General features: G+C 34.6%; 1 protein-coding gene across 17 annotated transcripts in view; it reads left to right on the forward strand.

The window, feature by feature from the left end:
• Nucleotides 1-16,458, forward strand: part of LOC105475447 (RUN domain containing 3B) — a 192,874-nt gene that overhangs the window by 5,337 nt on the left and 171,079 nt on the right. Inside the window, exons 2-3 of one of the 17 annotated variants that reach the window (XM_071094775.1) lie at nucleotides 285-352; nucleotides 1,348-1,396. The exons of 15 other annotated variants lie outside the window; for them this stretch is intronic. The gene's annotated coding sequence lies outside the window, so the exon portion shown is untranslated. Of the gene's footprint in view, nucleotides 1-284; nucleotides 353-1,336; nucleotides 1,397-16,458 lie in introns of those variants that run through there. One more of the 17 variants, XM_071094776.1, reaches the window with a different exon arrangement.

Below are 16,458 nucleotides of genomic sequence, written 5' to 3' on the forward strand. Positions count from 1 at the left end.
TGAAATATTATTGAATGTTAATGACGATAAAATCTGTCTTATCCTGTTTTGTGTTGCTATAAAGTAATACCTGAGGCTGGGTAGTTTATAAAGAAAAGAGGTTTATTTAGCTCACGATTCTGTAGGTTGTACAAGAACTGTGGCCTCAGCGTCTGCTGGGCTTCTGGTGAGGGCTTTTGTGCATCATCAAACATTGGTGGAGAGAGTCAAAGGGGGAGCAGGCAGATGTGAAGAGAGACCAAACCCAAGGGGCATCCTGGTTTTATATCAACCTACTCTTCTAGGAACTGACCCATTCTCCCTTGAGACCAGTCCAGCCTTGCTAGAGTGAGAACTGGCTCACTACTGGGAGGTGAGTACCAAGCCATTCATGAGGTATCCACCCCCATGGTTACCTAAACACTTCCCGCTAGGCCCCACTTCCCAACACCATCACATTGGGGATCAAATTTCAACATGTCATTTGATGGGGGCAGACCAGCCATATACGGATTGCAGCATAATCCTTTAAAGAACTTTAAATCTGTTGGCCAGGCATGGTGGCTCACACCTGTAATCCTAGGACTTTGGGAGGCCAAGGCGGATGGATCACCTGAGGTCAAAAGTTCGAGATCAGCCTGGCCAACATGGTGAAACCCCATCTCTACTAAAAATACAAACATTAGCTGGGTGTGCTGTGGGGTGGGAGGCACCTGTAATTCCAGCTACTCGGGAGGCTGAGGCAGGAGAATTGCTTGAACCCCGGGGTGGAGGTTGCAGTGAGCCGAGATTGCACTACTTCACCCCAGCCTGGGAGAAAGAGTGAGACTCTGTCTCAAAACAAACAAACAAACAAACAAAAAACAAACAAACTTTGAATGCAGTGATTTCCTTTTTTTTTTTTTTTTTACTATTTGCTTGAGTATGCCTCATAAGACTATTCATACCTTGGCTATAGTGATTATAATATTTTTGGCTAAAGCTCTTCTAGTCATTTTATATGTAGTAGAACTTTGGGTTTGGATTCAGCATTAGTTATATACCTTGGAAGCAGGTTCAGTATTATTAAATATTTCTAAGGATTATTCATGCTCTAATTAGTAGATGCTTACAATGGAGGTATGATGATCCTCTTTTAAACTACTAGTCCTAGAGTAGACATTTCAACATTCACAAAAGGTCATTATCTCTTCCCCCAACCAAACTGCATTCATATTAATTGACAACAGAGACTAGCTATCCCCCAGTCCTTTACTAGGGGGTATTTATTTTAACTCTGCTGCTTGATAATTGTCAAAATTTCAGTTGAGAGATGATATTCAAGGGGGAATGTTTGAAGCTTACCCACTCTTCTATTCCCTCTTACAGGTTAATAAAATATATCCCTGGGTCAGTCCAAAGCATCAGAGAGAATTGGGTATGTAGACTGCATTGCTCCACACTCTTCTATCCCCAGTTGCTTTTACCCAGTTGTATATTGGAAAGATTCCATCAGTCTGCATTGAAGGTCATCATAAGAATCTGTCACAGAGGGTCTTGAAGTTGTTGTCAAGCACGTTATGATGTCAAAACGGGCTTCTTTTTTGTGAAGACTTCTGTGAGAAATCTCTGTGTTTAGTGCCAACAATTTGTATTTTCAAGCAATTGATTTATTTATATCTACTGAACACAAATGAATGTATAACTGACAACTTCATATTTTTCTCATGCAGCTGTTAGAAATCTTAGTATCAAGTCTGTAGTCAACCTCTACGAGATATGTAGGACATTGTGATAATACTTTTAGCCTTATTTCTAGCTCTACTATGCCACTATTCTTTTAATATAAATTTTTATATTATAAGTATAAAATTTTATACTTTCCATATAGAAAAGCATACATAACATAACTTTCATTTTTTGTGGTAGGACACAATGTTGTAACTAGCACCCAGGTCAAGAGAAAGAACTGTTCAAATATCAAGACCTCCTCCTTGCTTTCTTGTAGTTCATACCCATATTAAGGATAACTACTCTCCTGGTTTTTAACACCATGGTTTGTTTTGCCTTTTTAAATATTTTAAAGGAATGGAATACTATGGTATATAACTTTTTGTGTTTAGCTTATTTTGTTCAACATTATGTTTGCAAGGTTCATCCGTTTTGTTGCATGTTGCTGTAGTTTGTTCATTTTCATTGCTGTGTCTTTTTCCATTGGATGAATATACCACGATATTTCCATTCTGTCGCTGATTGTCATTTGAGTTGCTTCTACTTTTTGATTACTACTAACTAAATATTCATTCATATTTATTTTGGTGACAATATGTACATTTTTCTGTCAGATATTATCTTGGAGTGGAATTGATGAGTCATATGGCATGCAGATATTCAGCTTCAGTAGATATGAAAGTTTTCAAAAGGAGTTGTACCAACACTCATACTACTGAGCAGTGTGTGTAGGAGTTCCAGTTTTCTGTATCCTAACTAATGCTTGAAATTTTCTTTCATTTTAGCCAATCTTGTATGTCTGTTGGGGTGTCACATGGTGGTTTTAGTTTGCATTTTCTTGGTGTCTAATCAAGTCAAGCACCTTTCTGTAAGTCTGTAGGCCACTTGGAGATTTGCTTTCATGAAATGTCAATTCAAGTCACTTAGCAACTGGAATCTCTGCTTTTTGTTTATATTTTAGTTGTGTAGTTCTTTGTACATTCTGTATGGGAATCTTTTCTTGGATATGTGTAATGCAAATGTCTTCCATTTGGTGGCTTTATTTTTCACTCTGTAGTACGTTTTGATGAATAGAAATTTCTGATTGGAAAATGGCCCATACATTTCCTTCATGGCTAATGTTTACTGTAATGTCTTTAAGAAGCCAGCCTACTCCAAAGTAATGAAAATATTCTTTTTTTCTTCTAAAGCTTTATTGTTTTATTTTTACATTTATATCAACAATTCATCTGTAGTTTGTTTATGGTGTGACGTACAGGGGTCAAGATTAATATTTCCCTTAAGGAAAATCAGCTGACCTGGTACCATTTATTGGAAAGACCATTGTATTAGTCTGTTCTCATGCTACTGTAAGGACATACCCGAGACTGCGTAATTTATGAAGGAAAGAGGTTTAATTGATTCACGGGTCTGCAGGGCTGGGGAGGCCTCAGGAAACTTACAAGCATGGTGGAAGGGGAATCTAACATGTCCTTCTTCACAAGGCAGCAGGAGGGAGAAGAATGAGAACCAAGCAAAGGGGGAAGCCCCTTATAAAACCATCAACTCTCATGAGCGCTTACTCACTATCATGAGACTAGCATGGGGGAAACCATCCCTATGATTCAATTACCTCCCATCGGCTCCCTCCCATGATATGTGGGGATTATGGCAACTACAATTCAAGATGAGATTTTGGTTGGGACACAGCCAAACTGTATCAACCATACTTTCTCCACTACACTCAAGCATCGCATTTATCTTAGGTGACTGGATAATTTGTGGTCTATTTCTAGACTTTCTTTTTTCCAATAGTCTATTTGTCTATCCTAAGCTAATATCATACTAAAATAATACCTATAACTTTATATTATGCCTTGATGTTTGGTAATACAAGTTTTCTAGCTTTGTTTTTCAAGATTAACTTGGCTATTCTTGGCCTTTTACAAACTAAATTTTAGAATCAACTTGTCATTTTCTGTTAAAATTTTTTTCTGGGATTTTTATTAAGCTTGTACTGATACTATAAATCAGTTTTGGGAAAGCTGTCATCTTTGTAATATTAAGACTTAAATGCAACCCATGAACATAATCTATTTCTTTATATGTTTAAATATTCTATAATTTTTCTCAGTAATGTAGTTTTGCATATATAGATATTTTAAATCTCTTATTAGATTTATTCTTGCATATTTGATATATTTTTGTATTATGGTAACTGAAATCATTGAAAACTTTTCATTTTCTTGTGGTTGTTGGTTTATCGATATAAACTTGACCTTTTAAAATACTGGTCTTATATCTAGCAGTCTTACCAGATTTCTTTATTAATTCTAACAGATTTTTTGCAGTTAAAAATTTTTCTTCTGAATACACAGTCATGTCATCTGCCTATTTTATTTCTTCCTTTTTCAATCTTTATGGCTTTTCTTTTTTGTCTTATTGCACTGGCTAGGACCACTAATGCAGTGTCACAGAAAACATTCAAAAGTTTATTATTAAATAGGATGTTTGCAGTAGGTTTTTCTTAGTTCTTTTCTATTTCTAAATTGCTGATAATTTTTATCATAAATGGGTGCTGATTATTGTATTATTAAGTTTTTTTTGTCTTTCAAGATAAACATGATTTTTCTCCCTTTTATTGTTTTCATAGTGAATTATGTTGACTTTTTCATGTTAAACCACTCTGGAATAAAAAAATAATGAGTTGTGATGTATTGTCTTTTTGAAATATCTTTGCATTCAGGGAGTTAATTTCTTTGGAATTTCTGCATATTTATTCATGGTAGAGATTGGTATGTAATTGTCCTTTCTTATAATGTTCTTGTCTGGTTTTGTCATTAAGGTTATTTGGCTTTATAAAACAAGTTGGGAAGTGTGTGTGTGTGTGTGTGTGTGTGTGTGTGTGTATGTATGTGTATTTCCCTCCCCTGTTCTGTAGAACAGTTTGTGTAAGACTGATATTATTTCTTTCTTAAACATTTGGAAGAATTCACCAGGGAAGCAATGTGAACCGCAAATTGTCTTTGTGGGAAATCATTTAGTAACAGAATCAATTCATTTAATAAATACTGAACAATTCAGATTTCCTGTGTCTTCTGGTATGAGTTTCAGTAGGTTTTTCATGGACCATACCTATTTCATTTATATTGTCAATTTTTTTTTTTTTTGCTAAGACTTTTCTTAATATACTCTTAATGTCTTTTTATTATTTGAAAGATCTGTAGTGATTTCCCATTTTTCTTTCCTGATATTATAATCTCCATTTTCCCCATTTATTTTGCTAGGCATTTATTAATTTTACCAACTTTTTCAAAAAACAGCGTTTGACTTTGTCGATTTTCTCTGTCGACTCCTGTTTATTTAAAAATCTGTCTAACTTTCAAACAGTTGAAGGTTTTTTAGTTATCTTTTTATTTGTTGATTTCGAATGAATCTGTTGTGCAGAGAACATATTCTGAAAGATTTCAAGCTTTTGAAATTTGTCGATGCTTGCTTTATGATGCAGTATATGGTTAATTTCAACGTATATTTCATATGCTTTTGGAAATAATGTGTATTGTGTCATTGTTGGTTGCACGATTTATATCTGTCAGTTAAGTTAGTGTTTTAATTGCCTTGTTCATATCCTCTGTATTCTTACTTGTTTTTTTGTATACTATTTAGTATTGAGAGAGATGTGTTAAAGTCTACCTCTATGACTGTAGATTTTTGTTTCTCCTTTTAGTTTTGTCATTTTTACTATAAATATTTTGTTTTATTACTAGTTTTATGGCGATTTAGAATTGTGGTCTCTTCCTAGTAGTTTGATTCATTTTCATCATGAAATGTCCCTCATTATCTCTAACAGTGCTACTACCTTAAAGTCTGTTTTATCTGCTATTAATACAGTTATAATAGCTTTCTTTTATTAATGTTCATATGATGTCTCTTTTTCCATCTTTTACTTTCACTTTTGCTGTTTCTGGGCTGTTATATTTAGAGTGTCCTTGTAGGTAAGATAGAATTGAATTTTGCATTTTATCTAGTCTGATAGCCTTAGTATTTTAGTTATTTAGCCCATTTTAATTAATGTTATTAGCATTATATTTGGATTTATAGCTATCTTACTGTTCCTTGTATGTTTGCTTTTTTCTCTTTTCTTGCCATCTTAAATATTAATATTTTTATAGTTCCATTTATTTCATGATTCCAGTTTTTTACTTTGTGAACTTGTGAGTCATATATTCCATTTCTTTATATATGTTTATATATATTTCTATTCTTCTGGCAGTTACCTTTGATTTATTACAGTCTAATGCAAATTGTAACTTTTACTGCTTTTTCAGTAGTGTTAGAACCATTTATTTCCCCTCATCCTAAAACATACTCAGCCTCCTGAGTAACTAGGACTGCAGACATGCACCACCACACCCAGCCATTTTTTTTTTTTTTAATTTGTAGATACAGGATCTCGCGATGTTGCCCAGGCTGGTCTCGAACTGCTGGCCTCAGGTGGTCCTCCTGCCTCAGCCTCTAAAAGTGTTGGGATGACAGGCATCAGTCACCACGTGTGTCTCCATTATCTTTTTACACTCCAATTACATTGTGTTAAAATTTACCAGGCCTCACTTGATTCATATTCTTTCCCATGGTTTCTATTCTTGTTTCTCTTTATGCTTCAGCTTGTATGTTTTCTATTGACTTCTTTTCTAGTTCATTAATTATGTCTTATGCTGTGTCTATTCTACTGTTTAATCCATTGAATGAGTTTTTAATTTCAGGTAGTCCTAGAATTTTTATTTGATTTTTTAAAATAGACTCTAACCCTCTGATTTTAAAAACCTATCTTTTTACCTATGTCCTTCATTTCTTTTAGTCTGTTGAACATGTTAATCACATTTATCTTAAAGTTCTTATTAATTTAGAATTTTGAATTATCTTTTTATCTTCTTTTATGGTCTGTTTTTTCTCTCTCTTACTCCTTTCTTTGTCATGTAGTCCTATCTTTTGTCACATCTGGAATGTTATTGAATGCCACATAATATTTATTAAGTTCTTTAATACTTTTGTTGTTCTTTTAGTACTATCATGTTTACCCTTTTGTCAACTATTATGTGTCAAAGTATTCATAAGAACATAGTATACAATAGAAATAGACCACAGTGGAGTAAACAGATGGAATGCACCACTCAATTTTAGAAAGATATCACCAACAGTTTACTAGTACCCATGGCCAATAGTGTAGGTTAATGCCCACTTTGCTTACTAGTGTTCATCTTCCTCCAGAGATACAGTAAGTAGCTGACTGCTTTCATCCAGTCAGGGACTGTGCTGAATCCAGACTGGGTTTTAACCATGGTTAGTCTTGAACAACCTACAGTTTGCTCCTGGCCTTTCAGGATTTTCAACTTAGATTTGGTATATTTTCTAGCACCCTTCCTCCAACAAGCCAAAACAACAAAATGCACTCTGATTTGGGGGCGACAGTAAACAATCACAGTAACTACTGTTTACCGAAAGCTGGCCGACAGCTGAATGTGCATTAAATGAAAGAGCTCTTCTTCCCCGCCTTCCTCTTTCACTCTGACACTAGATTGCACGTTCAAAAACAAATCCTCCAAAATACATACTGTTTTGAAAATATTTTATGAAAGATAGAAAGTGGATGTAATGCATACATTTTGTTGTTTTAGCTAGGTAAAATGATTTATTGTCTATTATCTCCAGTGATGGTGATTGTCTTTAGAGGAGGTTAGGAAAACAATATCCCCCAAAGATTCGTATTTAACATTAGATTTTGTGATTTTTAAATCTTAGTATTTACAGAACCAAATCTTCTGTTATATTTCAGGTCTAATCTCAAAATTAATACTAATAACGATTTAAAATTTTAATAAATCTACCACAAAACATCTATGTCTTAAAATGATAAGAAAATATATTTAATTTATACATGGCCAATATGCTTTTTGGAGGAAAAATATTAGATTCAGCCTTTATGACTAATAATGGAAATTTTAATTATAATAATTTTTATTTAAATTAGATTTATTTTATAGTTAAGGATAACATGGCCACAATTCAAACCCAAATATATCTGGTTTCAAAACATATATATATTTTTAATACTGTGCTGTCTTGATTGTCCGTGATACAAGTCAGCTGATGTGTGTGTTTGCATAGACAGAAACTGGGAACTTTCATTTTCTTAGCATTCTAGTGTTGATAAACCATGAACACTATATGTTATGGTTTTTTTCTATTCTTCGTATTGTTCTATTGCTGCTTTTAATGTCTAGCTTACTAGAAAGCTCACTTATGTTAAAGTATTCTATTTGAATATTTTCATTTGTTCTTGTGTAAAGAACAATTGGATTCCCAAGGGATATATAATCCAAGTATATAAAGTGTTCTTTATTAGAATAATTTTAATTGGGAGTTCTTTCATATGAGGTTAAATCAATTTATTTTAAGATAGGAAGTTTTCTTGGTTTGATAACTTACTAATTTTAGATGAATCTTTTTGGAAAGTTTTGTCTTTTTTATTTTAAGAGTGTACTTCTAACGTTATTTTTTATGTTTGGCAATCTGCTGTTATCAGTCTGCTTATATAGCAATACAAGATGTTAATAATAGAGTATTTCCATCCTTAAGTGTCTAGATTAGCAATTCTCTTTTAAAATAAATTTTGACAGTACAGATTGAGAAAATATTTTAAATACACATCTGTCTTTTTATTTAATTTTTAAAATTTTCCTTTTTAGAGACAGGGTCTTGCTCCGTTACCTAGGCTGGAGTGCAGACGCATGACCATAGCCCACTGTAACCTTGAATTCCTGGGTTCAAGTTATCCTCTTGCCTCAGCCTTCTGAGTTGCTTAGAATAACAGCCTATTTCCACCATGCCTGGCTAATTTTTAAATTTCTTTATAGAGATAGGGTCTCGCTTTGTTGCTCAAACTCCTGACCTCAAGCCATCGCTGTGGCCTCAGCTTTGCAAAGTGTTGGGATTACAGGTGTGAGCCACCACACCTGGCGCTGCTTTCTTCCTATAAAGTTGATTTTTACATTGGGTAAAATTTTTTTGAAATAATAAAATGTCACAAAGAGAGTTTCATGTTTCAGGGTACAAATTTCAGGGAAGATGGTTGGAACTTTTTTTGGTTCCAATAAAAGTTTATTTACAAAAACATGCAACTAGTTGCATTAGGCATGTGGACAACAGTCTGTAGACCTCTTCTTAAAGGATATGTGAAAGGTATTTTTTCTCATTATAAAATATTTTAAATAGATTAAAATTATATTAGAAAATAAAGAGGAAAATACACATGATGTTTGAGAATTCTTTTTTTTGTTTGTTTGTGGGTGGGGGGCAGGGAGTCTCGCTCTGTTGCCAGGCTGGAGTGCAGTGGCATGATCTGGGCTCACTGCAACCTCTGCCTCCCAGGTTCAAGGAATTTTCCTGCCTCAGCCTCCCTGGTAGTTGGGACTACAGATGCATGCCACCATGCCCAGCTAATTTTTTTTTTTTTTTTTGTATTTTAGTAGAGACGGAATTTCACCATGTTTCCCAGGCTAGTCTCGAACTCCTGAGCTCAGGCAATCTGCCTGCCTCAGCCTCCCAAAGTGCTAGGATTACAGGCATGAGCCACTGTGCCCGGCCGAGAATTTGTAAGTTTCATAATATTTGAAAAAAGAAGGGAAATTACTTTTTTGGTTTGTTTCTTTGTTTCCGCTCTTTCACCCAGGCTGAAGTGCAGTTGGCACCATCTCGGCTCACTGCGATCTCTTCTTCCCAGGTTCAAGTGATTCTTCTGCCTCAGCCTCCTGAGTAGCTGGGACTACAAGTGTGCACCACCACACCTGGCTGACTTTTGTATTTTTAGTAGAGGTGGGGTTTCACTATGTTGGCCAGGCTGGTCTCAAACTTGTGACCTCAGATGATCCACCTGCCTTGGCCTCCCAAAGTGTTGGGATTACAGGCGTGAGCCACCGTGCCCAGACCTGCAAACTGTTGATTGCGAAACATTCTCTTGTGTTTGTGATGTAAAATATAAGAGAGCAAATAGGTCTTCCAGTGAACAGATATCTCTGGGTATTGTGCTTATTATCACCTATAGTCACTGCTTATATTATGTTTGGTGTGGATCATGTCATCTCTCTTGGAAGCCATCTTCTTGTTGATCATTGATGCTGACTGTTATTTTAATGGCAGAGGATAATTACCTCACCCCTCTGTTACAGACTACTAAAAGCAATGGCATATAATAAGGAATATTGTAAATTTGGTTTGAAATAGTGGAGAGTTCTCTGTCTCCTATTTTGGATACTTACGTTCTATTAAAAACATCACTCTTATTAGTGACTTTAACCTTTGTGAGCCCTTTTAAGTTTTGAAATGTGATGATTCTAGATGTTTTCATGTACATTAGTTATCTTCAGATATAATTCCATGTAAAGGGATATAGCATGGTATAAGAAAATCTATTTTATTTGAATATTTATTTTTTTCTGAAGCATATTTGATAAATGGCCAAATAATATATGCTTGTCGTAAAGGGATAGGAATATAATTTTTTCCTACTTATTCTCTCTGTGTATATATGGATATATATATTATTAATGCAGAACATTAAATATTAAAAATGAATTTTCACTGTAAAAATAATTTCTAATAAAAACTATAGACATTTAAGAAAATTATTTTTGATTTGTCCTCACATTTAAAATTTTTAAATTATTTTTAATTATAATTATGTTACAAATCTATGAACTATGGAAGGAATTAATGTAATGTGGATGTAATTAATATGTTTTAAACAGTTTCGGTAACTCTCATTTCTCTTGCTATGTTGACAAAGGGAAAAAGGTAGTTCATGCTTTCTTAGGTTTTAAGGTTTTAGTCACAGTCATTCTTTTTTTGTTGGTTGTTTGCGACGGAGTTTTGCTCTTGTTGCTCAGGCCGGAGTGCAGTGGCATGATCTTGGCTCACTGCAACCTTCACCTCCTGGATTCAAGTGATTCTCCTATCTCAGCCTCCTGAGTAACTGGGATTACAGGCATGCGCCACCACCCCCAGCTAATTTTTTGTATTTTTGGTAGAGACGGGGTTTCATCATGTTGGCCAGGCAGGTCTTGAACTCCTGACCTCAGGTTATCCACCTGCCTCGGCCTCCCAAAGTGCAGGGATTACAGGCTTGAGCCACCATACCCGGCCCATTCTTTCTTATTTCTAAGCTAACAAAAATTTCCTTGGACTTTGAAGGTGGGAAAGAGAATCTTTTTAAATAGAGACTTTTAAGAAACTGCATTTCAAAATCTTAATTGTAAGTCTCTTTTATGTAAACTTTTGATTTTTAATTTTTATGTAAAAGCTGTTACTTAGACTTGATTTGATATTTTTAGACATTCATCAAATTGTCATTTCATGATTCAAAAATCATTCCATTTTAGGAAACAGATGACTAATATTAATGTCATCATTATCAGGAAATAGCTCAGCATCTGTGTGATATTTCTTAGATATATTAAAATTCTTTTTACAGGTTTGATTTTTATAGCACATCTTAGTTACTGTGTTATGGAGGACAGATCCTCATTACTCTGGCATATACTCATGACTAGCTATATGATTTTAGAGAAGTGAGTATTGAGTGGGAAGGGTCGGTTAGCTGAAAGTGAAGCATAGACTCTAAGGGATTGATTTGCCTTCTGAAATTCTGGGTTGTGTTGGAGGGAGGAGAGCAGGATGTGAATGATGAAGCAAAGCTGGAAAACATTATTTTTCTTCATTACTGACTTTGATATAATAGAAATTTTTGTAATGCTTTCTCACCCTTAAATGTCTTTATGCTTGAAAATCATAGAAATTGTGTCTAAGGATATGCTTTGGGCTATTTGGACTTTGCTTTTACTTTAGTTTTTAGTTAGCTGTTGAGTTGCAAGTAATGCAGTCCTCTGATATTTGACATTTTATGTTTTTATGACACAGTATCTTCTGTAAGAATGTAACCTGGTAACATTCCTAGAAAATAGAATAATATTTGTAAATAGAAAAATATTTGTGCATTTTGTTGACTACTGATTGATCCATATATGTCTCTTGATATGAAAATATATGCACTAATAACCATGGCTTTTTCTTCCCTCTACATTTTACAAAGTAAATAGTTTGTTAGGTAATTTAGTGTTATTCCTGGAGAACAATAGTGACTAAAATCTTATCTGACTGTTAAAGGTGGAAATTGAGTTCTAACCTAGATTTTTATCTTTGATGATTTAAGTACTTTGTTAATTTTGTTTTCAAATATAAATTTCGGTTTATTTTATGGAGGTGCATTACTATCTTAAATGGCGTAATTTTTACAAGCAGTAGGTTATTCCTTCCTTGAGCAATCTGGTTGCAGAGTTAACTTTCTTATTCCATCCTACTGAATGAAGATTAGAGAAAAGCATTCAGAAATTTCCTTCTATTCAGGTGAAAGGTGGAGGTGGAGATTGTATGCTTTTTATTTATTCATTTTAGAAACATTTCTCATTTCCTTTTCCTACACATTGTACTGATTATTCTTATTAAAAATTTGCCAAGGATTGGCAGCATTATTCTCATGTATTGTCACTGAGATGGACATAGAAAATAAAAGTTTTCAAGTCCCTTTTAAATCTGGTTTCTCTTTATCTTTTTGTTTCTATCCATTTAGTACACGTTACATATGGCATTTATCTAACTTGACTATCCTTTAGGTACAAGAAACTAATTTTATCTGTGTTACTTCCTATATGTTGTTTCTCGTTATTGCATGATAATTTACTCCATTGATCTCCAGTTGCTGTTGTAGATAATACTGTGTAGTCGAACATTAATCTGTCTCAGCATTTCTCAATCAGGATTATTCATCTGAACCAAAGAAGACTGAAAATTATTTAAGTGATTATATTCTCAATTATCCCAAAGATATATAATGGTGTATAATTTGTATCATTCGAGTTTCATAGGAGAGTTATTTCATTACACACCAAGAATGCCATAGGGTGGCATTTCTGAAAGTGTACTTCTGGACCCGGATGCTTTCAGAGGTCCACAAGGTCAAAATTATTTTCTTAACTATTCTAAGACATTATTTGCCTTTTAAAATTCCCATTCTCTTTTGTTGTTATTATTATTGTCATTTTCTTTGTCTTTTTTATTAAAAATTCCCATTTTCTAACAAGTGTATGCTGGAGTTTTCCAGATGCTACGTAATGTGTACTATTATAATAGCTTGAATAAAAAAAGTATTAATAAAATCTAATTGTCTTATATTAAACACATTAAAGATATTTGCAAACATGTAAACAGTGCTATTCTTGCTATGTTTTTCTTTTGGAAAATGCAATTTTCATAAAAATATTTTTATGTAGCATGTAATGAATTTATTTTGTTTATAATTAGTAAATAAATACAGGCAGTTCCTACTTTGCATGGTTCCAGTATTTCATAATTTAGTTAAGTAACATCAATCCTACCTAGTAACATGGTTTCAATTTGAATTACCGCTGTAACTCAGCTGTGAGTAGTTGCATAAAATACACATTTTGCCACTGGCTCTCTAGTCCACAAACCACTATGTAACTAACAAATACACATCATAATCAGACACCAGTAATATTACTTCTTTCAATGTCTGCCTAGGATTGGTCCCTATGCATCTGAAAATGGATAATCAAAAACAGTGAATTGGCCAATTTACAGAGATGAAAGTACAGAAAAGAAATGGAAAATGATAGCTGGGTGTGGTGGCTCACGCCTGTAATCCCAGCACTTTGGGAGGTCAAGGCAGGCAGATCACGAGGTTAGGAGATCAGGACCATCCTGGCTAACATGGTGAAACCCCGGCTCTACTAAAAAAATACAAAAAATTAGCTGGGCTTGGTGGTGGGCACCTGTAGTGCCAGCTACTTAGGAGGCTGAGGCAGGAGAATGGTGTGAACTGGTGAGGCGGAGCTTACAGTGAGCTGAGATTGCAGCATTGCACTCCAGCCTGGGCGACAGAGCGAGACTCCGTCTCAAAGAAAAAAGAATGGAAAATGATAATGCTTAAAGTGAGATTTGCATGAATATAAAGGGAGTTACAGAATAAATTGTTGATCATGGGAATGTGCACATTTCTCCTATTTAAGAGAATCTACATATACAGCCAAGGAAACTTAGTGGAGGCAAATGTTGATGTAAAAATGAGGAAAGAATGTTGAATATTGTAGGGACATGGATGCAGCTGGAAACCATCATTCTCAGCAAACTATCACAAGAACAGAAAACCAAACACTGCATGTTCTCACTCATAGGTGGGAATTGAACAATGTGAACACTTGGACACAGGAAGGGGAACATCACACACCTGTTGTGGGGCGGGGGGAGGGGGAAGGGATAGCATTAGGAGATACACCTAATGTAAATGATGAGTTAATGGGTGCAGCACACCAACATGGCACATGTATACATATGTACCAGACCTGCACATTGTGCACATGTACCCTAGGACATAAAGTATAATTAAAAAAAAAAATGAAGAAAGTGGTTGCAACAGAAAGGATGAAAATGTCCCAGAGGAAGTGACACCGACAGAACACTTCACATTAAAGGGCTTCTCAGAGGTATTTCACAGCATTGAAAGTGTAAAGGAAAACATATTGGGAGCTAGTTCAAGAAATATGGCAGTTTGCAAAAAGACAGAAAAAGAGGCTTACGCTGTATCTTAAGTTACACTAAATGAGAAGAATGAGGCAAGCACTGTTCAGACTATTCATAAGTTTGTTACAAAGAAGTAGAACACTTGAATTCTCAGTGTTTCTAATGTTTTAAAGTATAGTGTACTAAATAAATCTGTTTTACTATTTTTCATTTCCCTATGTAACCGGTTGTAAGAAAGTTTTTAATGTTTTGACAAAAATTTATAAAGGCCACAGGAAAATTATAATTTTTAATTATAAAGATGATTTTGCATGGTTTCAACTTGCAGAGTTATTGTTATGGTCCTGTACTGCTGTGCTAAGTGAGGACTGCCTGTATTTAAAATCTTTTAGTTCAATTTCTAGTATGGTAAATACTAGATATAACCCAAATCTTTCTATATTTCCCTTTATGCCTGTCTCCTGTATTTTCTGTCCTGATTGAATAACATAACTATCAAGAGTAAAACCTGAAAAAAAGCTTGTACTCTTTTATCTTCTTTATAGTTTTTATTTCCAATTATTTAACAGCTCCCCTTATCATCTTGATTCCCCACTGTCTTAGGCTCTCATATACCATCCTTTATAGGGTATGACTGTAAAGGGCATGAGGAAGTTGTTTGAGGTGACAGGACTATTTTGTACCCTGATTTTGATGGTGATTATATGAATCTACACATATACAACATATCTACACAATCTACAACAATCTACACAATCTACAACATATAGTTTATGTTAAAACTCATAAACTATATGTTGGGTCTTGCCGTGATAGGACGTTTAAACATTTCTTTGCTATTCTTTCAAAATAGAGCTTACAAATAAATCAACAGGTACCCACTGAGTACAGTGTTCAAAGCATTGTCCTAGGTGCTGAGGGAGATACATTGTTCAGAAAGCATGTTTCTGCCTGAAGAAATTGTGTTCTAATAAGATAAAGATGGAAAACAAATGATAGCAGTAAGATAAATCATAATTGTCTCTTAAGGGAAATAAATACAAATAAAATGTTAGTTTGTGCTAGGAATATGCAGGTGGATAATTCTCCATTGAGAAGATGACATTTGAGTTGAGACTTGGAAAATACATTGATTTTTGACAGTCAAAAATACAGACAAAGAACATTCTGATAAGGAAAAATATAGTACACTTTACAGATTTGCAGGTTTTGCTATTTATAAGCTCATAAAAACTTTGGATGTTGAAATGGTTTGTGACCTCATCCAAATCTCATCTTGAATTGTAACTCCCATAATTCCCATGTGTCATGGGAGAGACCCAGTGGTAGGTAATTGAATCATGGGGGCGGGCCTTTCCTATGCTGTTCTTGTGGTAGTAAGTCTCACGAGATTTGATAGTTTTATAAAGGGGAGTTCCCCTACACATGCTTTCTTGCCTGCTGCCATGTAAGACAACCCTTTATTCTTCCTTCATCTTCCACCATGATTGTGAGGCCTCCCAGCCATGTGGAACTGTGAGTCAATTAAATCTCTTTCCTTTATAAATTACTCAGTCTCAGGTAAGTCTTTATTAGCAGTGTGAGAACAGACTAATACAGATGTATTCTTCTCATTAATACTCACATTCTATTTTATTCTGTTTTGTGCTCAGAAACTCTCAAAAGCATTTGAGTCTGCTGCTCAAATTCCTTACAAGTGGTAGTATTGTTTTTGAGTATTTTGGAGTTAATTTAGTTAGATCACATTTTGTTTTTAATGGGGACAATTAGCTATTTCTAAGTCTTAGTTTTGTCAATAGATACTCTCTTAGTCCTTTCAGGCTGCTTTAACAAATTACCTTAAACCGGGTAATTTATAAACAACAGAAACTTACTGCTCACAGTTCTGCAGGCTGGGAAGGCCAAGATTAGGGCACCATCAGATTGAGTGTCTGGTGAGAGCCCATTCCTCATAGATGACACCTTCTGTGTGTCCTTACATGGCAGAACAAGCTCCCTCAGGCCTCTTTTATAAGAGTACTAATTCTGTACATGAAAGCTCTGCCCTCATTATCTAACCACTTCTCAAAGGCTCTAACCCTTAATACTATTGCTCTGGGGATTAGGTATCAACATATGAATTTTGGGAGTACACAAACA

The sequence above is a fragment of the Macaca nemestrina genome, chromosome 4 (assembly GCF_043159975.1).
Source record: "Macaca nemestrina isolate mMacNem1 chromosome 4, mMacNem.hap1, whole genome shotgun sequence".
NCBI lineage: Eukaryota > Metazoa > Chordata > Mammalia > Primates > Cercopithecidae > Macaca > Macaca nemestrina.